Source organism: Cetorhinus maximus, chromosome 7 (assembly GCF_964194155.1).
Source record: "Cetorhinus maximus chromosome 7, sCetMax3.hap1.1, whole genome shotgun sequence".
NCBI lineage: Eukaryota > Metazoa > Chordata > Chondrichthyes > Lamniformes > Cetorhinidae > Cetorhinus > Cetorhinus maximus.
In genome coordinates this window covers 23,039,073-23,056,608 of record NC_135885.1, presented here as the reverse complement: position 1 = coordinate 23,056,608, position 17,536 = coordinate 23,039,073, and the positions used below count along the sequence as shown (strand labels likewise).

Here is a 17,536-nt window from a genome sequence, read left to right as displayed (position 1 = left end):
TTTGGTAAACCTTGTCTGAACTGCTTCCAACACATTTACATCCTTCCTCAAATAAGGTGACCAATACTGTACATAGTACTCCAGATGTGGTCCAACTAGTGCTGTGTATATCTGAAGCATAACCTTGCTACTTTTGTATCACACAGTATCTTTATGGTGCAGAAGGAGGCCATTCAGCCTATCAAGTCTGCACTGGCTCTCTGAAAGAGCATTCCACCTAGTCCCACTCCCCTGCCTTATCCCCTGTAACCTTGCACATTCTCTCTTTTCAGGTAGCAATCCAATTCCCTTTTGAATACCTCAATTGAACCTGCCTCCACCACCCTTTCAGGAAGTTTGTTACAGACTCCGCCCTCTGGGTGAGAAGATTTTTCCTCATCACATTTACTCCTTTTGCCAATCATTTTGAAACTGTGTCCTTTGGTTCTTGATGTTCTCTTGAGAGAGAACAGTTTCTCACAATTTGCCCTCCCCATATCCCTCAGGATCTTGAATACCTCTGCCAAGTCTCCTCTCAGCTGACTTTTCTCCAAGGAGAACAGTCCCAATCTCTCCAATCTATCCTCATAACTACAGTTCTTCATCCTGGGAATCATTCTTGTGAATCTCTCTCCAATGCCTTCACATCCTTCAAATATGGCGCCCAGAACTGGACGCAGTACTCCAGATGAGGCCTAACAAGTGTCTTATACAAATTCAACATGACCTTCTTATTCTTGTACTCAATGCCCCTATTAATAAAGCCTAAGATACTATATGCTTAATTAACTTCTCTTTCAACATGTCCTGCCATCTTCTTTGACCTATGTACATATACACTGAGGCCCCTTTGTTTTTGCACCTCCCTTTGAGGCTCTCCCTTTGTTTTATACTGTCTCACCATATCTTTCCTGCCAAAACGAATCACTTTGCACTTCTCTGCATTGAACTTTATCTGCCATTTGCTTGCCCAATCCACCAAAGTGTCTGTGTCCTTTTGCAGTTCAAGACTATCCCCATCACAGTTGACAACAATTCCAATCTTTGTATCATCTGCAAATGTTGAAATCATGTCCTGCACATCACAGTCTAGGTCATTAAAATATATCAGGAAGAACAGGGGTCCCAGTACTGACCCCTGAGGAACTCCACTACAAGCCTTTCTCCAATCTGAAAAACAACCATTTATCATTACTTTGTTTCCTGTCACTCAGCCAATTCCTTATCCAAGTGCCTACTTCTGTGACCTAGAATTTTGCTCAAGTCTGTTGTGTGGCACTGTATCAAATGCCTTTTGAAAATCTATATACACCACATCAACAGCATTTCCTTTATCAACCTTCTCTGTTACCTCCTCAAAAAAACTCCAAGTTAGTTAAACATGATTTTCCCTTAATGAATCAATGCTGGCTTTCCTTAATTGTCCTGCACTTGTCTAAGTGATTATTGATTTTATCCCGTAGTATAGTTTCCAGAAATTTCCCTACCACTGAAATCAAAATGACTGGCCTGTAGTTGCCAGCTTTATCTTTGCACCCCTTTCTGAACAAGGGTGTAACATTCGAAGTTCTCCTCTGGCACCTCCCCTGTGTCTAAGGAAGACTGGAAGATTATCACTAGTGCCTCTACAATTTTCACTCTCTCTTCCCTCAGTACCCTTGGATGCATCTCATCCAGTCCTGGTACCTTATCTATTTTAAGTAAAGATAGCCTTTCCAAAACCTTCCCCTCGATTGTAAGTTCTCCTTGTGTACTAGTGACCTCTTCTCTCACCTCGGCCTGGGTAGCAAGTTCTTCCTTTGTAAAGAGAGATGCAAAGTACTCGTTCAACACCTGTGCTATTTCTCCAGCCTCCACATGCAAGTCCCCCCCCTTTTTTTTTTTTGTCCCTAATCGCCCCTACTCTTTTACCACCCTTCTATTATTTACATGCTTATAGAAGACCTTGGGATTCCTTTTTATATTCGCTGCCAGCCTCTTTTCATGCTCTCTCCTTGCTTTTCTTCTTAGTTTCTTCACTTCCTCTCTGGACCTTCTATATTCAGCCTGACTCTCCATTGTATTTTCTACCTGACATCTGTTGTATGCGCACTTCTTCCTTTTCAGCTTCATCCCTATCTCTCTCATCATCCAGGGCACTCTGGATTTAATTGTTGTACCTTTCATCAAGGGAATATACCTTGACATTGCCTGCAATACTTTTTCTTTGAAGGTGGCACATTGTTTAGCCACTGTCTTTTCTGCCCACATTTGATTCCAACTCACTCAACTTCGATGTATTCTCATCCCATCGAAGTTGGCTTTCTCCCAATTAATTATCCCTGCTCTGGATTGTTCTGTCCTTTTCCATGATTAATCTTAGGTTAATCATGGAAATGATAGAATGGTTACTGTCCCCTAGAGGCTCTCCCACTGATATTTGATCCACTTGGGCCGACTCATTTTCCAGAACCAGGTCCAAAAGTGCATGTCCTCTCGTTGGACTGGAAATATACTGCTGTAGAAAATTATCTTGAACACATTCCAGGAACCCTCGACCCTCTTGTCCTTTTGTATTATTCCTATCCCAGTCTATTTTTGGATAATTGAAATCCCCCATTATGATTACTCTATAACTCTTGCACACCTCTGTAATTTCTTTGCAAGTTTGTTTCTCCACATCCCTTCCACAAGTTGGTGGTCTATATGCACTAATCAATGTTATTGTACCTTTTTCATTCCTTACCCCTAGTCCGAGATATTCTGCCCTTGACCCCTCTGGAACACTCCCCCTCTCCAGTACTGTAATGCCATCTTTAACCAGCATTGGCACTCTCCCCCCAGCTTTCTTCCTTTCCTGTCTCTCCCTAAACCCATTGTACCCAGGAATATTTAACGCCCAGTCCTGCCCTTCCTTGAGCCAGGCATCTGTTATAGCAGTAATATCATAATTCCATTTGTCACCCTGTGCCTGCAGTTCACCAGTCTTATTAGTCACACTCTGTGCATTCAGATACATGCAGCTTAGCCCCGATTTTGTCTTTTTTATTTTCCTGCTTATTCTGACCCTATTGAATGACTTCCAGTTACCTACTCTAATTCTGTCAGACTCTCTAAGTATTTTATCCACCTTGATGCAACTCTGATATATCCTCATTATCAATTGATACTTCACTACTTGCCACTGCCAGTTTTCTCCTGTGCACTCTGAATTTCCCCAAGGTTCCCATTCCCCTGCCAATCTAGTTTAAACCCTCCCCTACAGGACTAGCAAACCTGCCAACGAGGACACTAGCCTCAGTCCTGTTGAGGTGTAACTCATCCTTCTTGTACAGGTCTCAACTGCCCCAGAACCAATCCCAATGCCTCAGAAATCCAAAGCCCTCCCTCTTATCCCATTTCTCCAGCCACATGTTGAACTGCTCAATCTTCTATTCTTATGTTCACTAGCACATGGCACTGGGAATAATCCTGAGATTGCTGCTCTTGAGGTCCTGCTTTTTAATTCCCTCCCTAACTCCCTAAAATCTGCTTTCAGGACCTTATCCTTCTTCCTACCTATATCATTGGTCCCAATGTGGACCACAACCTCTGGCTGTTCACTCTCCCCCAAAATAATGTCCTGCAGCTGCTCTGTGACATCCTTGACCCTGGCACCAGGGAAGCAACATACCATCCTGGAGTCACGCCTATGGCTGCAGAAATGCCTGTCAGCCCCCAAGCTATTCCCTTCCACTACAGCACTCCCACTCTCTTCTCCCCCTCCCCCACCTCCTGCGCAGCTGAGCCACCTGTGGTGCCATGGATTTGACTCTTGCTACAGTCCTCTGAGGAGTCATCTCCCTCAACAGTATCCAAAATGGAAAAGCAGTTAGAGAGTGAGATAGCCTAAGGGGATTCCTACACTACCTGCCTGTTTCTCTTAGATACTCTGGCGGCCACCCATTCTCTCTCTGTCTGTGTACTTCTTAGTTGCAGTGTGACCAGCTCACTAAATCTGCTAGGCACGTAGTCCTCAGCCATGTGGATGCACCATAGTGACTTCAGTCACTGCTCGAGTTTCTGCAGCTGGTGGCTGCAGCCATCGAGGGCACTTTGCCTGCACGACCTTCCACATGGCTGAGCTGCACTGACATACCTTATACTTCATTATCATAATTTAGAATAACTCCTATGTATACTACAATTTACTGTTTATCTCAGTCTCACCCCTTCCCACGCTGTTTTAACTCTCCGGCTCCGCACTCAGTTTCGCCTCCTTCTCACGCTCTTTTAAATCTCCGGCTCCGCTCTCCTCACAATTGCCCTTGTAATAAATGATAACATTATATTAGCTTTCCTAATTATTTGCTGTACCTGCATACTAGCCTTTGTGCAACTCATGCACTAAGACACCCAGATCCCCCTGCATCTCAGAGCTCTGCAATCTCTCACCATTTTGATAAAAATGCCTCTCTTTTATTCTTTCTGCCAAAATGGACAATTTCACATTTTCCCACATTAAATTCCATCTGCCAGGTCTTTGCCCACTCACTTAACCTACCTATATCTTTTTGTAGCCTCCTTATGTTCTCTTCACAAATTACCTTCCTATCTATCTTTGTGTCATCAGCAAATTTAGCCACCATCCCATCCATCCCTTCATCTAAGTCATTCATAAAAATTATAAAGAGTTGAGGTCCCAGCACTGATCCCTGTGGCACACCACTCGTTACATTTTGCCAACCTAAAAAAGACCCATTTATGCCTACTCTTTGCTTCCTGTTAGCCAGCCAATCTTCTATCCATGCCAATATGTTACCCTCTACGCCATGAATTTTTATTTTCTGCAATAACTTTTGATATGGCACTTTATCAGATGCCTTCTGGAAATCTAAGTACAGTACATCCCCTTTGTCCACAGCACATGTTACTTCCTCAAGAACTCCAATAAATTGGTTAAACATGATTCCCCTTTCACAAAACCATGTTGACTCTGCCTGATTACCTTGAACTTATCCAAGTGCCCTGCTATAGCTTCTTTAATAGCTTCTAATATTGTCCCTATGACAGATGTTAAGCTAACTGGCCCGTAGTTTCCCACTTTCTGCCTCCCTCCCTTTTTGAATAATGGAGTTACATTTGCTACCTTCGAATCTAATGGAACCTTTCCTGAATCTAGGGAGTTTTGAAAAATTGAAACCAGTGCATCAACTATCTTACTAGCTACTTCTTTTAAGACCCTAGGATGAAGTCCATCAGGACCTGGGCACTTGTCTGTCCGCAGTCAGGTCCAACAATTTACTCAGTACCACTTTTCTGGTGATTGTAATGTTCCTGAGTTCCTCCCTCCCTTCCATTTCCTGATTTATAGCTGCTTCTGAGATGTAACTTGCATCATTCTTCACTATAAGAGGATACAAAATACCTGTTCAATTCGTCTGCCATTTCCTTGTTGTCCATTATCAATTCTCCAAACTCATTTTCTGTAGGACCAACGCTTACTTTGTTAACTAGTTTCTTTTTAAAGTATTTATAGAAACTCTTACTATCTGTTTTTATATTTCTGGCTATCTTTCTCTTATACTCTAATTTTTCCCTCCTTATTAATCTTTTAGTCATCCTTTGCTGTTCCTTATATTCTGGCCTTCCACCTATCTTTGCACAATTATATACTTTTATTTGATACCATCTTTAACTTTTCTAGTTAGTCACAGATGGCGTTTCCGTCCCTTGGTTTTTTTCTTACTCATTGAAACGTATCTCTTGTGTCATCATTTCTATTTGCTGTTCAGAGATTTGGCTCCAGCTCTTTGACTAAGAGAGCTCTTTGCCCCAGGGGCACGTATAGTAATCAGACATCTGCTAATTATTTTGAATAAATCAACCCCTGGTGTGCCGTTGATACAATATAATTTTCCCAGAATAAATTTGTTTGCCATTAGACTCAGCTATTTTGAGTTTTCTCAAATATCAATAATGGAAAAATAAACTATATGGTACCTTACTAAGAATTGAAAAGTTAAAGATTGTTAGTGCAGCTGATTGGGGCAGAAGTGTACTCTATGGTGGAGTGGTGGAATAAGAACTTTAGGCTTTAATTTCACAGAGCAAGTTCCTAATCTTGACTGCAGAAGGTCGTTAGAGGGAGTGAACCTTCTGCCTTTTGGATCCCACTGCAGTTTTTGGTGATGGAAAAGTGGTTCTTTGGCAAAAAAAACTAACTCCATAGAAAATTCTTCAACTAGTCGACACCTAGGTATCTAAAGCTTGCACTAATGCTATAGATTCCACCACATTAACTTCTGGTTTATCTTAAAACGTCAAATCATTGAGCTTCACAACTGAATATTACCTCATTGTGAATTACCAACAGCCCAATAAAACCAGACATGATAGCTTTTGCATTTTACTTCTGAGCTTCAAAATATTGTTTGCAGTTTTTTACAGCTTTCAAGAGGTTATTCGTGTACTGAGTTCTGAGTAAACAGGAGGCCAAGAATTACATTATAATGCAGCAAGTTGCAGAATTCTGTTCTCTGAATCTGCATGAATATCCTTGTGAAGGAGGGTGCCTAAATTTACTTGCACTATTCCAAATGCGGTTTCAACAGTGATTTGTATTAGGTTAGAATAACTTGTTTTGATGTTATTTCATGTCCTTCATATGTATCACAGTACATGATTACTTATACATGTACTCATTTTCAACTCCTATAGGATTTGAATTGCTATAAATTTCATTTCTGTAACTTTTTCTATTGATGGATCTGATTATCAATTAGAAAACACCATATCTGTTGTAGACTAGACTTTGTCAGTAATTTTTCCTGGAAGACTAAATAGTGCAAAGAACAAATTATATGTTGAGATCATGGGAGACTGTTTACAAGAAACAATTGCGCAAGTGTTTTACATGAAAGAGTAACAATGATGCAAGTAGGCATTGCATATGGTATATAGGTATATATTTAATCAGGTATATTGAAGTACAAGGCCCTCTTCAGTAGCTCAGCTTGATGTACTCTATTTTTTCACTGTTTAACTGTTCTTGTATATATCTGCCTTCTGTTGATTTGCACCTTTAGCTATAAAATTGTTGCCTACAGGATATTTCAGCCTTTGAATATAATTACTGAGCATTTAAAGGAAGTGCCAGTATCGAAGTGAAACACTTCTATTTTTTTCATATTGCAGTTACTTTGAAACTATGTATTTTAATCAAATGAACATGAAACATATATGCGTCTGTAAAAACTAAATATGATAGGTTTGCAATATAAAGTGGACACCCAAATTTCATATGGAACTTTCCATTAAGTGATATTACACTGTAAGCCCTACAATGAAATTCTTGTTTTTTGACAGAATTTTTGTACAGCTATGGCTTAATAACCAAGACAGCATCGTCCACTAGAATTTTTATGCGTGTCCACTGACCATTGATGTGTTGCGTAAAATGCAATGTGAAAATCCATTTGGGATTGGTGACATCTAAGAATTGGGGCGATTTGAGATGTCTCTCAAAGCTGCCAAGGAATTGACCAAATTTTAATTCTGTATTTAATAAATATAATATTGAAGTAACTTCTCGCATGTAAATTATGTCAGCATTTATAGAATTTATTTCCTATTTTGAAAGATGTACAACTTGTCCTCCAACCATCTTTTATAGGGATGTGATCTACTGTTATTTTCATATATTCAGAAAACAATTTTGTTCAGTTATTTAGGTATTTATTAGATAATTTATCTCAGTAGCAATTCCTGTGAAATTGCTTCCTTGTATTAATAACATTGCCCAAACTAGTAAATGGAGAGATCTTGAATTTAGAATATGTCACACACACGCTAGTGTGCTTCAACAAAATTCTGTGAGATGGACTGGAAGGGCAGTATTGGTTCACGCAAATAAGGGCTGGTTTAGTTTTATATTCACATTCATAATTTCCCCAGCATCAATCGTATTGTTTTATTGCACCACAAATTAATAATGAAAGTAAATTGCTTCTGGAGTTAAAGTTTGAGCAGAAGAAGTATCATTCCTGAAGACTTCTTTTTTGCCCTTGACTTGTGATTTTTGTTATTGCTACACAAAAATAAATGAAAAACTGAGGCAGATAATGCTGTTCTCCTGTTGATCCCTTCCCTAATTGAGTCTTTTGTTGTGAAAGCTGTGTGATAGTTAAAATCTGAGATTGACAAAACTGTTCTGTTCATTGTGTCGCTGTGGTTAATTATCAGTTAGACAGCATGACATGCTCTTGTTAAACATAATTCAGATGGAGTAATGGCAGCATATTTTTGGTATGGTTGAATGTAATTTGGTGCTAAAGTTTGTCTGTTTCTGCTCATCGTTGAGCAATAGTGTATACTAATTATTTGTTTTTTTTTCCTCTTTCTGTTGTTCTCATCCATCATCTCAAGAAACATGATGGTGTCCATTCAAGACTATTGAGCAAAGCCTTATATGTTAAATGTAAAGATCACATTCCCAATGAGATACTATATCAAGGCTTAGGCAGGATGACAACAGTAATAGCATAGAAGGCTGAAACTTCCTAGTCATTCATTCAAAGCAGGCAAGGAATGAGAACTATTCTTGGAACTGAAACGAGTATGCCTAGAATTAGGTGCCATAGTCAACTTGTCAGGATACTGAAATCCCTATTGTGCAAGAGGCATGGAGAATAGTCACAGGGGCTTTGATGGTAGTTGGCTGATATTTTTAGCTATTCTCAATTGCTTCTGCTCTCTTAATATGTAGCTTTTTGAAATCTGAAGGTACTTGCATCAGGCGTAGTATTCTCTTTTTTGAGACAGTGGTAAAGGTTGGTGCCTTTCCTCATGTCTAAAATGGGACAGAAGGAAGAGTGGAGTTTGAGCAAATGACCTGTTCTGATGTTTGCTTTTCTGCTGGTGAAAATTCAAAGTGAACGCTAATAGGTAATGGTTCCATATCTTCAATGTAGCTAGGGGAAATCAATACATTTTAAAAACATTTTTTGGTATCCAGCATATACTGCAAAGGCTTTCTGACGCCACAGTTTAAAAACTGGATGATAACTCAATGGATGATCATACTGGTTGTAATTCTGATGGTGCTACCTGCTAGTCTGTATTTTGCCCAAATTTGAGCCCATATTATACTGCCTATAATTTAGGTGGCATTGTAGCTACATTGGTTTGGTTGGAGAGGGGGATAGGCAAGTGCCTGAGCTTGAACTTATTCTCACCTGACATTGTATTCAGTAGGGATTGTTGGTTAACAGTCACCTGTGAAACCACACCCTCATTGGGAACAACTTGCTACATTCATAGCTCCATGACAATTTTGTAGAAAGACTTAAGTGGGAGGAAAGATGTTATTTTCTGGATTAAGACAGTTGAATTTTTTGTTTTTGTTCCCCACATCATGCACTATTCCTGGTTGAAAAAGTGTGATGGCAGTTTCTCCCTCAGATCCTACCAGTGTTGTATGAAATAGTCCCTAGAGGAATGTGTTAACTGGCCTGCAAATCAATTATTCTTTTGTCCCCGCTCTTTGCAGTCACTAAAGTTTTCACATGTTTAGGGAAGGAATTCCACAGCTGAAGATATGGCAGCTGACAGTGGAGTGATTTAATAATAGGAATTCTCAAGAACTCAGAATTGCAGGAGTGCAAATATCTGAGGGTTGTAAAATTGGAGGAGATTAGAGAGGATTGGGGGAGCCATGAAGCAATTTAGAAACAAGAATAAAAACAAAAAACTACTGTGGATGCTGGAAATCCAAAACAAAAACAGAATTACAGAAACAAGAATGATTGCTTAACTGGAAGCTGTAAATCAGCGAGCACAGGGATAATGATGAATGGGACTTGGTGCAAGTAAGGATATGAGCAGCAGAGTTTTGGAGGATCTCAAGTTTACAAAGGGTAGACCGTGAGAGGCCTGCCAGGACTGCATTTGGATTAGTCAAGTTTAGAGCTAAGAAAACCATAGATAATGATTTTGGCAGCAGATGAGCTAAGGTAGGGATGGTTTTGGTCAAAGATTCAGAGATGGAAATAGACAAACTAAATGTGAACTCTGATATGTGGTCGGTAGTTCATCTGATTCAAATGTGACATGAAAATTGTAAACAGCCTGGTTCAGCCTCAGACGGTTGCCAGGGAGTAGGGCAGAAGTCAGTGGCTAGAGAATTAAGTTTGCGGCTTTTTAAATTCTTTTCACAGGACATGGGCTTTGCTCGCTAGGCCAGCATTTTTATTGCCCACCCCTAATTGCCCTTGAGAACGTGGTGTGGGCTGCAGTCCATGTGGTGTGTCGGCTGGGAGTGAATCAATGTCTTTAGCATTCCTACATTTAATTGGAGTAAGTTCCTGCTCATCCAGTATTGGAATTTGAACAAGCAGTCAGATAAAGCCAATGGAGGGGTCAAGAGAGGTGGTGGTGAGGTAGAGTTGGGTGTTATTAGTATGCATGTGGAAACTGATGCTGTGTTTTTGGAGATGATGTTGCTGAGGGGCAGCATGTAGATGAGAAATAGGAGAGGGCCAAGGATAGATTCTTATGGGATTCGAGAGGTAATGATGTAAAAATGGGAAGAGAAACCATTGCAGTTGATTCTCTAGCCATGACTCCACAGATATGTAAAAAAAATAAAACCAGGTGAGCACAGTTCCACCCAGCTGGGCGATGGTGGAGAGGATGGTGTGCTGAAGCATGGTGAAGGCGATAGCTGTGTCAAGAAGGACAACCTCATGATCGTATCAACGGTTTCAGATGTTATTTCTAGCTTGTGGTGGTTACCTTACACAGAACTGGATTTCATAGGCTGATTTTTTAAAACGTTCTCTTTTCAAAGATTTTTTTGTTGGTGATTGGTATTATGTGTAACAACGGACAAACTTGCCTGGTTACATTGTGATGTAAACTTTTAAACTAAAATTAGAAATTAAAATTATTTTGCTGCATCTATTTAAAGTAATAATCTGAATTTGGTAGTGGCCATTTATGAGTGCTTGTGTTCATTGTGGCTATCCCGTAAAGGAACTGCTCATCATGAACAGGTAACCAAGGAAGCCTGGGCTCATCCAAAGTGGATCATGTGGTTTAATAATTGAAAGAAAAACAATAACATAAGTGTATAATATTTTCATGGCTTTAGATGCATAATTGCATCTTTGTTGATTCAGCTTGATGACTACAGTGCCACATCTTATAAGACGATGGGCATGTTTCTTTATCTCAAGTAGTTGTACAAGATGTACAAGATTTATAAAATCTAAAATGTCACAGCAGTACAAATGGAGCGGTGTTCTGTTTGATGATCTGTTGCAGTTTAATTTACAGAAGTGCTTCATATGTCAGTCTGTGGCACATGACTGATCAGCACAGGATAGTTATCAAGGACAGAATGCCTTTTATAGCTGAATTATCCTTGATCTTGCAATAATCTATGAGCAGACTGGTTATCAGCGCTACTCCTTTTGCTGTCTTGAGTTTTTTGAAGATCCAGATTAAATGTGGTTTGAATATAGATATATATATGGGCAGAATTAAGAATAGCAACTTGCCAGATGACTAATTAATGCTTTTGTAAAGTTGGGGAACACCGTTAAAGGCTCAAGTTCATTCTGCAGAACATTATTGAATTTATAGAGGAGACTAAAGCAAGTAATGACTTAGGAGAGTGGTTCTGTAATGTCATTGTACAAGTATGTTTAAGATTTGTACCTGAAAAAGGTATATATTAAAATAGGTTGCTAAAACATGGGTTATGTTGCACACATAAAACTCCCTTGGTCCCCGTAGGACTGAATGACCATACTTCAAAGAATTTATGCTTAAATGCACCTTTTAAACTTCCACTTTCTTCAGGAAAATTTTCAGAAAGTGTCTTCTGTGAAAGTTTATTTTCTTCAAGGTTGGTTGTAGATACTTTTTTTTGGTGTTTCTGTATTATTGATTTTGTTTCAATATTCGTGCACTGAAGTTTCAGGCTGGATTGTGTTTTAGTCCATGGTGGGGCTTTAAGCCACCACCTTCCGACTGTGAAATGACAGTGCTGCGGACCAAACCATTGCTGACATTTAAAGACAAGCCCAGACAGGAACAATCATATATTCTTTGAAGTGTAGTTGTTCCAGCCTTGCTGGGATTAAAAGGGCTTTATGTGTGCAAAATAATCCATGAGGATTCATTTAAAGTAGTTTGTAATGTTATTGACATTTTGGAGTTTTCACTATTAGCTATGAGAATCGGGGAGAAATGTTAGGGAATTTACTGATAGTATAGCTTTGTTTTCTCACCATCATTTATGTTCTTGCATTGTTTTACTCATGAAAGCTTTGTCTACTTCTAATGATTGATTGAAATGTCCTATGAGTTGGTTACAGAGCAGCACAGCCATAAGAACAAATGACATGTCTGCTGGAGGATAATATTTTATGCATGAGAGCTCCTCACAGTTATTAAGACATCAAGGTGAAAGGCTAAGTGTGCAGAGCCATAACCCAAGGTCAAAAAGATTAAAAGTGCAGAAACTGGTGATTGGGTGAGACCAGGCTTGGGTTTTTAAAGCCCTGTAAAGGGAAAGAAAGACTAAAATAGGTGTGCAGTTTCATTGTTTTGAGTTCATGGTGGGGGTGGTGGGGGGGGAAAGAAAGAGTTGGAGTTGATTTCCCCACCATGGAAATGTAGGAAGAAAGCGTGTGGAACAGCATATTTGGAGCTTGAAGAGGTAGGTTTGGAGAAGTACTGATCATGATAGTTTCAATAAAATGGAGACCATAAAGTTTGTGAAAGAGGTGAGTTTGTGCTTATTGAGATAAATCATGCTAGAATGGCATCCATAAACTAGTCTGTACTGGAATAAATACAATTCCCCAGATATGGGAATTGTATTCATTCCAGTACAGACTAGTTTATGGATAGTTAAGAGATGTTAAGAGGAGAAACAATATTTGTGTCAACAGAGCAAACCAAGCCTTTTGGAAGCATCTTTCGTTATTTGAGGGTTGCTGGAGTTCCACTTGAGTTCAGTGGAGATGATTATGCTAAGAATATTGATAAGTGAAAGAGCAGGAATGAAATCATCAAAAGTAAATGGACGTAGCTGTTTCTTTAACTTAGCGGAGATCAGATGCAATTATATCTTCTTGAATTGAATGCAACAAGCTTTTAATTGTACAGATGAAGGTAATGGAAGAATCCACAATACAGTTACAGACGAACATATGAACAAGGAGCAGGAGTAGGCCATTCATCCCCTTGAACCTGTTCTGCCATTTAATAAGATCGTGGCTGATCTGGTAGTAACCTGAAATCTGCAACCCACCTACCGCCGATGACCTATCACCCCCTTGCTTACCAAGAATTTATCCACTTCTGCCTTAAAAATATTCAAAGAACTTGCTTCCACCACTTTTTCAGGAAGAGGGCTCCAAAGACTTCCTACCCTCTGAGTGAAAAAATTCACCTCATCTCTGTTTTAAATGGGTGGCCCTTATTTTTAAACAGTGACTCTTGTTCTAGATTCTCCCACAAGAGGAAACACCCTCTCCACATCCACCCTGTCAAGACCCCTCAAGATCTTGTATGTTTCAATTAAGTCATCTCTTACTCTTCTAAACTCCAGTGGATACAAGCCTAGCCTGTCCAATCTTGCCTCATAAGACAATCCAGCCATTCCAGCTATTAGCCTGGTAAATTTTCTCTTAACTGCTTCCAACAAATTTGCATCCTTTCTTCAATTGGATGACCATTACTTTACACAGTACTCCAAATGTGGTCCTGCTACACAATACTCCAAATGTGGCCTAACCAATGCCCTGTACAACTGAAGCATAACCTCCCTTCTCTTGTATTCAATTCCCCTCACAATAAATGATAACATTCTATTAACTTTTAGTTATTCAGCCGTTGCCAGAGGTGTGACCTGCTTTAGATTTCAAATGTGGAGTGGACTCATTTGTAAAAGTAACAGAAGCAAAAATTGCTGGAAAAGCTCAGCAATTGCTGAAGGAAATCTGCTGTCCTCATGTGACCCCCTGACCCCACAGAAATGTGGCTGACTCTTTGCCTTTGACAAGGTCCCTCATGGCAGACTGGTACAGAAGGTAAAGTCGCACGGGATCAGAGGTGAGCTGACAAGATGGATACAGAATTGGCTTGGTCATAGAAGATAGAGAGTAGCAGTGGAAGGGTGCTTTTCTGAATGGAGAGCTGTGACTAGTGGTGCTCTGTAGGGATCAGTGCTGGGACCTTTGCTGTTTGTAGTATACGTAAATGATTTGGAGGAAAATGTAACTGGGCTAATTAGTAAGTTTGCAGACGACACTAAGGTTGGAGGAGTTGCAGATAGTGAAGAGGATTGTCAAAGGATACAATGGGATATAGATTGGTTGGAGACTTGGGCGGAGAAATGGCAGATGGAGTTTAATCCTGACAAATGCGAGGTAATGCATTTTGAAAGGTCTAAATACAGGTAGGAATTATACAGTAAATGGCAGAACCCTTAAGTGCATCGACGGGCAGAGGGATCTGGGTGTACAGGTCCACAAGTCACTGAAAGTGGCAACGCAGGTGGATAAGGTAGAGTCAGGAAGGCATATGACATGCTTGCCTTCATCGGTGGGGGTATTAAGTATAAAAGCTGAGAAGTCATGCTGCAGCTGTATAGAACCTTGGTTAGGCCACACTTGGAATATTGCGTGCAATTCAGGTCGCCACATTACCAGAAGGATATGGAGGCATTGGAGAGGGTGCAGAGGAGGTTTACCAGGATGCTGCCTGGTCTGGAAGTTATTAGCTATGAGGAGAAGTTGGAGAAACTCGGATTGTTCTCACTAGAACGACGGAGATTGAGGGGCGACTTGATAGAAGTTTACAAAATTATGAGTGGCATGGACAGAGTAGATAGTCAGAAGCTTTTTCCCAGGGTGGAAGAGTCAATTACTAGGGGACATAGATTTAAGGTGAGAGGAGAAAACTTTAGAGGAGATGTGCGGGGCAAGTTTTTTACGCAGAGGGTAGTGAGTGTCTGGAATTCACTGCCAGAGGATGTGGTGGAAGCAGGTACGATAGTGGTGTTTAAGAGGCAGCTTAACAAATACATGAATAGGATGGGAATAGAGGGATATGGACCCCGGAAGTGCAAAATGTTTTAGTTTGACAGGCAATATGATCGGCGCAGGCTTGGAGGGCCGAAGGGCCTGTTCCTGTGCTGTACTGTTCTTTGTTCTTTCTTTGTCAGTTAGTATCTGTGGAGAGAATTTAATGTTTCAGACCTTTCAGAATTGAAAGAAATCAGTGATGAACAGCATTTAGAAAGGAAGAGAGAGGTAAGGAAGATCATGACACAGGCACGGCTGCACACCTGTGGACGGAAGTGAAGGAGGTGACTTAATAAAGTCGTGGGGTAAGAGAACAGAGCTCTGGATAACACCTAGGTTTATGATGATGGAGTGCCCAAGTTAATGGTGATGGGATAGGAAGTCAAAGGATGAACCTTCAACTACAGCATGGATGGAGCAGTTTGAGATGAAATTAGGTAGCCATCAACAATTGAGAAAGCAGAAAATAAATTAAAAAGCAGCATGTTGGTGCCCAGCATTTGTACACTAGGAAAATTAATTTGACCCATTTATCTTGTTATGCCACTCAACAACAGTATGCATTTATGTAGTGTTTATTTATTTAGTGCCTTTAACATAGTAAAATGTCCTGGGGAACTTCACAGGAGCATTATCAAATGAAATTTGACACCAAACCACATGAGAAGGTATTAACACAAATGACCAAAAGCTTAGTTAAAGAGGTAGGTTTCAAGGAGTGTCTTGAAGAAGGATGGAGAGGTTTAGGGAGGGAATTCCAGAGCTTGGGGCCTTAGCAGGTGAAGGTACAAACTACCAATAACGATGTGATTAAAATTGGGGATGTTCAAGAGGCTGGAATTGGTGGTGTGTGGATATCTGAGGGTTGTAGGGCTGGGGGTAGGTAGAGGTAGGGAGGGATTTGAAAACAAGGATGAGAATTTTAGTGGGATATGTCTTTATATCTCTTTATGGGGTATGTGGAACATTCCTTGTTCCTGTCCTACTCCGGCCCCCTCCCACAACTCTTTCTCCGGTACATCGATGATTACTTCGGTGCGGCTTCATGCTCTCGTTGGGACCTGGAAAAATGTATTAATTTTGCTTCCAATCTCCACCCCTCCATCATTTTCACATGGTCCATCTCTGACACTTCCCTTCCCTTCCTTGACCTCTCTGTCTCAATTTCTGGTGATAGACTGTCCACCAATATCCATTACAAGCCTACCGACTCCCACAGCTACCTCGACTACAGCTCCTCACACCCCGCTTCCTGTAAGGACTCCATCCCATTCTCTCAGTTCCTTTGCCTCCGTCGCATCTGTTCTGATGATGCTACCTTCAAAAACAGTTCCTCTGACATGTCCTCCTTCTTCCTTAACCGAGGTTTTCCACCCACGGTGGTTGACAGGGCCCTCAACCGTGTCCGGCCCATCTCCCGCGCATCCGCCCTCACGCCTTCTCCTCCCTCCCAGAAACACGATAGGGTCCCCCTTGACCTCACTTATCACCCCACCAGCCTCCGCATTCAAAGGATCATCCTCCGCCATTTCCGCCAACTCCAGCATGATGCCACCACCAAACACATCTTCCCTTCACTCCCCCTGGCGGCATTCTGTAGGGATCGTTCCCTCCGGGACACCCTGGTCCACTCCTCCATCACCCCCTACTCCTCAACCCCCACCTATGGCACCTCCCCATGCAAATGCAAAAGATGCAACACCTGCCCCTTCACTTCCTCTCTCCTCACTGTCCAAGGGCCCAAACACTTCTTTCAAGTGAACCAGCCTTTCACTTGCATTTCCCCCAACTTAGTCTACTGCATTTGTTACTCCCAATGCGGTCTCCTCTACATTAGAGAGACCAAACGCAAACTGAGCGACCGCTTTGCAGAACACCTGCGGTCTGTCCGCAAGAAAGACCCAAACCTCCCTGTCGCTTGCCATTTTAACACTCCACCCTGCTCTCTTGCCCACATGTCTGTCCTTGGCTTGCTGCATTGTTCCAGTGAAGTCCAACGCAAACTGGAGGAACAGCAAGTCATCTTCCGACTAGGCACTTTACAGCCTTCCGGACTGAATATTGAATTCAACAACTTTAGATCTTAAACTCCCTCCTCCATCTCCACCCCCTTTCCGTTTCTTCCCCCTTCCTTTTGTTTTTTCCAATAATTTATATAGATTTTTCTTTTCCCACCTATTTCCATTATTTTTAAATCATACCTTTTATGCCCTGTTAGTCTTTCCACCCCACCCCCACTAGAGCTGTACCTTGTGTGTCCTGCCATCCATTCTTAATTAGCACATTCGTTTAGATAATATCACCACTTTCAACACCTCTTTGTTATTTTGTCTGTGACATCTTTTGATTATCTGCTCCTATCACTGCTTGCTTGTCCCTACAACCACCCCCCCCCCCCTCCAACCAACTTCTCTCCCCCAACCCCCCAACCTTAAACCAGCTTATATTTCACCCCTCTCCTAATATCACTCCGTTTTGTTGAAGGGTCATGAGGACTC

At 41.0% G+C, this 17,536-nt stretch overlaps 1 protein-coding gene across 17 annotated transcripts in view; it reads left to right on the top strand.

Moving 5' to 3' along the window:
- LOC144682643 (inositol polyphosphate-4-phosphatase type I A-like) overlaps nucleotides 1-17,536 on the top strand; it is a 253,427-nt gene that overhangs the window by 45,005 nt on the left and 190,886 nt on the right. The window contains exon 1 of one of the 17 annotated variants that reach the window (XM_078545175.1): nucleotides 338-359. The exons of the other annotated variants lie outside the window; for them this stretch is intronic. The gene's annotated coding sequence lies outside the window, so the exon portion shown is untranslated. Of the gene's footprint in view, nucleotides 1-337; nucleotides 360-17,536 lie in introns of those variants that run through there. 17 annotated transcript variants of the gene reach the window in all.